The 9,596-nt window shown below is 40.4% G+C and overlaps 1 pseudogene across 1 annotated transcript; it reads right to left on the bottom strand.

The window, feature by feature from the left end:
* Positions 1 to 3,641: 3,641 nt before the first annotated feature.
* LOC309805386 (dematin-like) lies at positions 3,642 to 4,172 on the bottom strand (annotated as a pseudogene). Its single transcript has one exon. The product of its transcript is annotated as a dematin-like (transcript).
* Positions 4,173 to 9,596: the final 5,424 nt, after the last annotated feature.

The following is a 9,596-nucleotide window of genomic DNA, read 5'->3' as shown; positions in this document are numbered from 1 at the left end:
AACACAGATTAGAAGTTTCAAACCAATTAGAGAAATCCCTGAGTGTAGGGTTCAAGCATGAACATTTTTTAAAAGCCAGGCATGAGTGTTATTGACAGAGACCCTATGGCCTTACACAGTGACACTTTTGTATTCTAAAAGCAGAATAAAGCCACCATCCTCTATTCTTTGGAATAGGGAGTTGAGAAGAGTCTATAACTCAGTGTAGAGGTAGAGATTTCAATTGAGGCAACATTCTACTAAAGGAATTCACAGATAAGGTAGAGGAAAATAGGTTTCAGAATGGTACAATAAACAAGTCACAAAAATTACAAGATTATTGATTCAATTTAACTGTGTTCTAAGGCACACCGGATTCCTAAAATTTCACCTAAAACTTCCGTTTTGGAAACAAAGCTTTCTAATATTAAGTAAGCTTTTTATTTTTCTCCTGATTACATCGAGTAGTAGATACTTAAAAGATTTTTAGTTTTCAGATATTCAATTAAATTTTTTTCAATTCAAATTTTAAGTTTCATCTGATTGAACTTCAATTTATTTTTATTATTACTATCATCATCATCGTCATCATCATCGTCATTGTCATCATCATCATCATCGTCATCATCATTATTATTTTGGTACCAAACTGTTAAAAAGCTATTAAGAACATATACTCAATGGTTTCCAATAATGGCATCGGTACAATAAAAAATTTGTTTCCAACATTTTTGTTTCTGGGAAGCTCTGAAATATGAAAAGCTAAATCTCTGAACGCATTGTTTTTATTTGCAGGACAAAAATGAAATAGGTTTACTTTGAAATTAGAAATTGTTAATCCTATTTCCCAGAGTTGTTAACAATGAGTCACTGTTTACAGTTGGATTATCCACTGAACCAAGGGCTGTATACCATGTACGAGGGAAATTGAAAACACCTGTATGACTAGCTGCCATTGCTTTTATATTACTGCACAATGGTAAATGGGCCATCTCTTTAGGGCTACACTCTATAGCTATATTAAAATGTGCTCTCACGATTAGAAGCACATGAAAATAAATCATTTGATGAGATTATTAAAAATACAATTATTAATAAGACTCACTTAACTTTTGGCTAACCTTAATAATAACTTTTTTTCAGGTAAGCAAGTTATAAAAACATGCAGGTGTTATCAAATGCATCATTATGCTGGGAGATAACTATTCTTTTTATGTTGTTTCCATCACCGGATAACATATGAAGCATGAACTGATCTCTTGGTCCTCATGTTAGAATGGAGATATTGTCCTCAGTCCCCTTATATAACAGTTGGGGTACTGTAGAGAAACAGAATGTGTGTGTGTGTGTGTGTGCACACTCGCGTGTGCATTCACGCATAATGGCACAATATAACATCTGTTTCTGACATTTTTGTTTATCTATCTTTCTAGAAAGATGTTTATTATAAAGAATTGAGGAACGGGCTCATGATTATGGAGGCTAGCGAGTTCCAAGATCTGCAGGGTGATTCGGCCAGCTGGAGACCCAGGAGAGCTGAGAATATATAGTTCCATTCCAAAGGTCAGCAGGCTCAAGACTTAGGACGAGTTAATGTTTCAGTTAAAGTCTGAAGGCAGGAAAAAAGCTACCTTCATATTTTTGCCTTTTCTGAGTATCACTTATACTTGGATTCCCTATCTCTGTCTCTCTGTCTTCACACACACACACACACACACACACACACACACACATACACTTCAAATCCACCCTTTCTCAATGGGTCTTATTTTACTTTCACTTAAATATTGGCAATAATAGAATGTTCACGTAATTATATTTATATACATGTATCTTTTTTTTGGGGGGTTACCCAATGGAACCTTTAATTCCAAGCAGAGTCCCCCCTCCCCAGCATTATCACATGCATCGTGCCCAGGCTCTGGGCAATAAAACCCAGACCCAGAGATAGACAGATCTATACCTATTTACATCTATATATAAAAATTATATACAAATATGTATTTGTAAAGAGGAAAAGCTGGGAGTATGATTAAGGTAGGGCAGAGAGTTAGGTGACAAATGCAGTGTAAGGGGGTGGTGCCCCAATAACTTACATTCTTTAGGTATGGGTAGGAACAGGACCTGGTAGCCAGGACATTCAGAAATGCTCCTGTAGCCTGGCCTCTTGATCCCATCCAAGGGAGTTTGAAGGCCTGGGTTCTGCCCAGGATTTGGGCTGGTACTAGAAGGTAGAGTTCTAGCTGACTTTGCCTGGAGGCTGATGGTGGGCAAGGATTTTGTTTTGGTGACATCTCCACTCTAAGCCAAGGTTTTAGGGGAAGCCACAGGTTTGGAGCAAGAGTCTTTGAAGCTTGGGGGTCACAAGTAGAGGACAAGGTGAACTAGATAGAGGGCAGGGCGGCCACCCTGTTTGAGATCTCCCTGAGCTGGAGCCTGCTTTTGCTAGAGTCAAAGAGGCTGGAGATCATGGTGATGGGAGAGCTGTAAAAGGTGAAGTGAGGAGGAGTGCTTGGGTACACACGGGATCCTGGAGCTTTCCCTGCCTGCCTGGCTGCTTCCCACTCTCACCCTCCTCCTTCCAGGGCTGGGGGTTCTACCCACCCATTGGTCAAGACAGCTGACAGGTCTGACCTCTTAAGTGCCATATTTATTTTTCCTTAATTTCTTCTGGGAACCTTCATGTGAGGATGGAGACAGGAAGAGGTCACAAACATTTACTCTGTGTGTGCTTGAGTCCAGGCTGGATTTGCCCCATCCAGTGAGGACCAGGGATGAGAGAAAGAGGACTGTGCCCTCATTGTGGGGAAGGAAGTCCATGTCCCACAACCCCAGGGCTGCAGAAGACATGGAAAATACCCTTGAGAAGTCCTTGTTTGACAAATGCCTGTCAAGCCTGGAGGCAACTTCATTTGCCCCTTACTGGTCACCACCAGCATTTCATAGGGACAGATCACCAAGGTGTGAGCTTCCATTCTCACTCCCCATGGGCTGAAGTCTGAGAGGTATAGTAAGTTCAGGGTGGTCCTGCCATAGGCAGAGAGAGAACAATTAGACTTTCCATGGTGTAAGGAAGTATGAAAGGGTGTCCAGTCCAGTAGGGACTGGTTCTCTCTGGATAGGCAATGACTTTTCCATCTCTTCTTTCAAGACCATCTTTCCCAAGTTGGACATCACCTTACTGAATTTCTCTCTCTGATGCTTCCTTGAGTGTCATTTCTTCTCTGGAGTTACCATCACCCTCCTCTTCCTTCTCTTCGTCTGCCTCCCTGTGAGATGCCTTTTAAAAAAAAAAAAAAAAACACTTTTTATTTATTTATTTATTTAAAAATATTTATTTATTTATTTATTTATTTTTGGCTGCATTGGGTCTTTGTTGCTGCACGGGCTTTCTCTAGTTGGGGTGAGCGGGCGCTACTGTTTGTTGCAGTGTGTGTGCTTCTCTTTGCAGTGGCTTCTCTTGTGGAGCATAGGCTCTAAGCATGTGGGCTTCAGTAGTTGTGGTGTGTGGTCTCAGTAGTTGTGGCTTGCAGGCTCTAGAGTGCAGTCTCAGTAGTCGTGGTGCACAGGCTTAGTTGCTCCACGGCTTGTGGGATCTTCCCAGACCAGGGATCGAACCCGCATCCCCTGCATTGGCAGGCGGATTATTAACCACTGCACCACTAGGGAAGTTCCTGAGATGCCTTCTGCTTCCTCCATTCTGTCTCCACAGTGAAGAGTCATGGGAGGCAGACCAGTAGTCAGTTTCGATCTTGGCCATCTGGTTGGAGTCAGGAGGCTGGGATACAGGGAACTTGGGTGATTCAGCGATGAGTTCCTCAATGAAGCCTTGCTCTGAGGGCTGCCTCCCATGAACTCTCTCTGTTTGTAGATGAGTAACTTCTTGTAGATGTTGGAATCTGGGCAGGTGGTCTTGGGATGATGGAAATGGTAGAGGCTGGTTCTTGGGGCTAAAATCTGAGAGATGGTTCCAGGAGACCAGCTCTCTGCCCACACCTCCAGGGTGATGGAGATGGTAGGGGGGTGTTGATTTGAGTGACAGTGAGCTCCTGGCTTCTGGGCAGCTCCACATGTTCCATGAGGGAAGGTAAAGTGGGGCTTGTAGATTGTGAGGTTAGGCCACCCCATGTCCAAGATGGCCTTGTCCTGGGGGGTGGCAGCCAAGTCCTTGTGCCCAGCATGTGATTGTCCATTGATTTGTGTGCTAGTTTGTGTGCTAGCTCTATATTTCCAGCTGCCATTAAAATAAATGCACAAAATGTTTATTTGTTTACCATATAAAATAAGCCAGGTTATCCTCAGCAGTTTGAGAGAGATTAAAGTTTCTGGAAATGACTTTTAAAGGACTATAATACCAGCCACGACTAGATAAGTTTAAAGCAACTGTTTTTTGAATTGAATGTAAATTCCCATAAAATAGGCTGTCTGTGGGGTTTTGTAAACTAGATGCCACATAGTAAGAACAATGAATGGTAAATTTGATTATATAACATTAACAATATTATGTACGCAGTTTAGTCCCAAATAGATGAACACTTATGTAATTATAAATAAATTTAACATAATATATTATATTAATATAATTTTCTGAGTTAGCAAACATACACTACAGTTAAAATTTTTAAAGGACGGCTATATAAACATGAATAGAAATAGATTTATAAGCAGTTTTCCCCACAATTCAGTTGATAGTCTTGAGCAATCCTTAGTGCTTATACTCCATTGGGTCAAGTCTGTGACTCAGCATCAGAATTTGACTGCTTAGATGAATCAATGATTTTATATTTTTTAAAGACTCCATCTTTTACCTTGATCTCTGAGATGACATTGTTTATTTTATTACCTCCCCTCCACAATTTCTAATTATTTGGATACTTTTATTTTAGTTGTGTCATAGTGGTAGCAGAGCAAAACAGTGGATCATGAAATCAAGAGAACAGCTGAAAGACCAGTACAAGCAGATTTAGGTCAAATTAGTGGTATTCAATAAGGTTAAACATAGATGTATTTTCTAGGAAAGCTATAGTTAAAAACAAAAGCAAAACATGGATAGCTGAATTGGCAAAGAGATACTTTGCAGACCACCGACTCAGTATTACATTACCTCCCAGTTGTTTACTTAAGGACAAACAGGGCTCCTTCAGTTTTTGCTTATGAAGACAAAGGGGAAACCTTCTGTTTTAAGTAGGGTGTGGCTTATAGAAGCATCTTATTAAAATAACATTCTCCCTGTGGGCATATATATTAAGAAACAGTTCACCCAGACTAAAATCAATTACTCCTATGGCAAAGGAATTCTGAGTTAAGCATAATTCTCAGAGGTAGTTAGCATCCCACTGAAGTTTACTACTCTCATCCAAGAGAGGAGTTACCCAATTTAATCGACTCTCTGAGTGTTAAACCTCAGATAATAAACAACTTAGATTATAAACTGTGCAATTATTAAGTATAATCGTTAAGACACTGTGTTTTAACTAGATAATTCACAGAATAATCAGTGGTTAGCCAGAGAGTTCTGATTGTTTAATACTTAGTTGAACTTTTATTCAGAAGTAAACACAAAACAAGTTTGAATATTAACCTATTTCCACGATTCTAGACCCTCCCCCGTGATATGTACTGCACATTGCAGTCAGTTTTCTTTCTCAAGGAAAAAATTAGGTCTCTCTCCTGCTTTAAATATTCATCTGTTCTTCTGTGTTCTCTTGATAGAATTCAAACATGTTTACATGGCTTAAAGCACCCTTTTTCTGACCCCTCTTTACTTCTCTAGCCTCATCTTTTATCTCTGTACTGCTCAATCTCTTTCCCTTTCTTCCACTTTAATTCTATACTGTGGTCATTCTGGATTTCTTTAGTTCTTTAAACATGATATAATTTCCCACCACTGGGCATTAATATAGACTGTTGCCTCTGTTGGGGACGTTATTCTCTTCCTTTTTGCCTAAGTCGTTTCATCATTTATGTTTCAATACAGATTCCAGTTCCACTGGACATTTTCCCTTGACTCACTAAGACTGGGTTAGTATTCTTTCTGCATAGTCTCATAATGCTCTGTTTTATACCTATCATAGTTCTCTCCATGCTGAACTTGCTGGCTTATTTAATACTGTGTCTATTTTCCACACTGTTGTATTCCTAGAGGCTAGGTGCTGGGCAGGTGGTAGTTGCTCAAAAAATGTTTATTGAATTACTGCATAATTAAACTCTTACTTGATGCAAAGGTGTTTCTCAATCTCTTAGTTAATACATAAGTAATTCTCACAACTTAGAAATTTGATCCACTACCGTCAGAAGCAATGGCTTACTTTGTAGTGGTTTTAATGGCAAATGGCAGATATAGGAAGATTTCCATTGCATGAGGTATGTGTTGGGCACTGTATTTAGTTTGAAAAGTTCCCAGGTAACTGTGTTATGTTCCCCTGCTGCAATATGACTTCTGGGTTAGAATCAGTAATTTAAGCATAGAAATTCTAGCTCTTCCTAAATCAGCTACGAGTTTTAATACAATTTGAAAGTCCTTAACACCAGGACATTGGGGAGGGAAAAAGAAGACCTTATAATTAAGATGTTACAAAAAAAAAGAAAAAAAAGAAAGGAGAAGAAGGAAATGGCTAACCAATTACTTGTGCCTCCATTTTCCCAACCTAGTTTTAATAGCATCATTTCTCACCTGGGAATTATTTTACTTACCATTAATGTGAGACCTGAGGGTACTACTGTTAATGGCTCCTTCAAGAACCTGTACTAGACCCCTGCTAAAATTTCTGTTTAATGGGTATATGGAGGTGTTTATTAGGTCCCAGTGTTCACCCAGATAGCATGAATTTTAAACTATAGGTGTAAATCTTACCAGTAAGCAGCTACGGTCTCTTTTTCTAGCTACAGTCCATTAAAAGATTTGGCCAATGTATTTATTTTAAAAAAGAAATAAGTTATGGGTATTAGTAAGTTTTTTAGAAATAAAAGAGACCAAATTGTGGTTTTTGGACTCATCAGCTTTTAGGGATAATATAGAAGAGAGCTTCAGATTTCTCTTATGTTAGTCTTAATTCTGGACAGGATTTCCTAAAGTATTCAGGGAAGCACATGGGGAAAATGTTATTTTTGTTTTTTTGTTTTTTGTTTGCATTGGAATTTGAATCCTTTTATTTTTTTTATTGAAGTATAGTTTATTTACAATGTTGTGTTAATTTCTTCTGTACAGCAGAGTGACTCAGTTATACATATATATGTGTGTGTGTGTGTATATATATGCACACACACACATTCTTGTTTATTCTTTTCCATTATGGTTTATCCCAGGACATTAAATATAGTTCCCTGTGCTATACAGTAGCACCTTGTTGTCCATCCATTCTATATGTAATAGTTTGCATCTATTAACCACAAACTCCCAATCCATCCCTCCCTCACCACCCCTCCCCCTTGGCAACTGCAAGTCTGTTCTCAATGTCTGTGAGTCTGTTTCTGCTTCATAGATAGGTTCATTTGTGTCATATTTTAGATTCCACATATAAGTGATATCATATGATATTTGTCTTTCTCTTTCTGACTTGCTTCACTTAGTATGATAATCTCTAGTTGCATCCATGTTGCTGCAAATGGCATTATTTTGTTCTTTTTTATGGCTGAGTAATATTCCATTGTATATATGTACACATCTTCTTTATCTGTTCATTTGCCAGTGAACATTTAGGTTGTTTCCATGTCTTGGCCATTGTGTATAGTGCTGCTATGAACATAGGGGTGCATGTATATTTTTGAATTACGGTTTTGCCCAGATAATTGCTGGATCACATGGTAATTCTATTTTTAGTTTTCTGAGGAATCTCCATACTGTTTTCCATAATAGCTGCACCAATTTACATTCCCACCAGTAGCATAAGAGGGTTCCCTTTTCTCCACACCCTCTCCAGCATTTGTTATTTGTAGACTTTTTAATGATGGCCATTCTGACTTGTGTAAGGTGGTACCTCACTGTAGTTTTAATTTGCATTTCTCTAATAATTAGTGATGTTGAGCACCTTTTCATGTACCTATTGGTCATCCATATGTCTTCTTTGGAGAAATGTCTATTTAGGTCCTCTGCAAATTTTTTTTTTTTTTTTTTTTTTTACAGTCCCAACAAGCCTGCTTCCACTTGAGCTGCCAGTCACAAGTGGGGTCCCCAGGCCACCTGCATTTCTGCCTAACTAGCTACAAGTCCAGAGGTCTTCAAACCCTCCTCAGGTCCAATAGTTCACTAGAATGACTCACACAACTCAGAAGTGCTATACTGACAACTAGTTTTTTATAAAGTATATATATCAGGAACATCCAAATGAAAAGACACACAAGGAGGGTCTCAGTGCAGAGCTCCCATGCTCTCCCCCCATGGAGACACAAAGGGCGTGTCACCCTCCCAGTACATCAATATGTTCACCAACCAGGAAGTTCCATGAGCTTTGGTGTTGAGAGTTTTTACTGAGATTTCATACATAGGCATGAATGAATTGTTGGCAACATGACTCGATCTCCTCTGACGGATTGGCTCAAAGCCCCAATTCTGCAACGATATGGTTGGTCTTTCTGCTCACCAGGCCTCATCCCAAGTCACCTCATCTCTTAGCATCAACTCAGGTGTGAGCCGAGGGACTCATAGATAACAAAGACACTCGTATTACTTGAGGTATTCCAAAGATTTAGAGTCTCCCTCTCAGGAACCAGGGACAAAAGCCAAATTCTTTAGTATACAACAGACAGAGCCCTGCATCTGAGCGAAGCGATGTGAATTACTGAAGCCCTGGGGACCAGGCCTCCTGTTCCCGTGCACCAGACTTGACCCAGCTGCAGCAGGGCAGGAGTGTCACTGTGAGTGTGAGTGTAGGTGAGGGTGAGTGTGGTGGAAGCACAGCTTCTCCATGCCCAGACTGCAATGCTTCCCACTGGCATTCGTGGAACTGTCTGTCACCTGTCTGTATGTAGCCTAGGCAGGGGAAGATAGGTATGAGAGGGGAAAAGAGTGTGGAATGGTGGGAAGAGGATAGGTGAATCCATTCTCCACACTTCAGCCTGAGGGGACTTTTATTTCACTCATTTCTGGTCATTCTCTCCCATACCGTCCAGCCACAAGGCTCCCTTCCCCCCCCCACCCCAGACCAAATAGTGCAGCTATTTCCAACCTCCCACACTGGGTTAATTGCTCTTTCTTGGCTTTGCCAAAGCACCCTCCACTGCCCCCAGCCAGTCAGCTTCGTCTATTGTAGTGATCTTATTGTCTCTTTTGATTCCCCTGCCCCGTCCAACCCAGATGACAAGCTCTCTGAGGGCAGCGTCTGTGCCTGTCTTCTCTGCTGTATCCTCATGCCCAAGCACATCACCCGGCACCTAGTAGTCACTCGATAAATATTTGTTGATTAGTGACTGCAGGAACAAAAATCACATGAAAGGAGGTCTCATCTCAGAGAGGAAGGGCTGTGACCCTCTAACCATGAAGTGACTTGGCCAAGGCCACTCAGCCAACAAGTGTTCCCATAGCCTGGCCTGTCTAGACTGGGCCCACTCTGGAGCCCTATTCCTCCTCTGCCCAGAATCATAAAAACAGAATGGGGCAGACAAGAAAGGTAATTGTCGGA

The sequence above is a fragment of the Mesoplodon mirus genome (assembly GCF_964341445.2).
Source record: "Mesoplodon mirus genome assembly, chromosome: 5".
Lineage (NCBI taxonomy): Eukaryota > Metazoa > Chordata > Mammalia > Artiodactyla > Ziphiidae > Mesoplodon > Mesoplodon mirus.
This window is presented reverse-complemented; position numbering and strand designations above follow the sequence as displayed.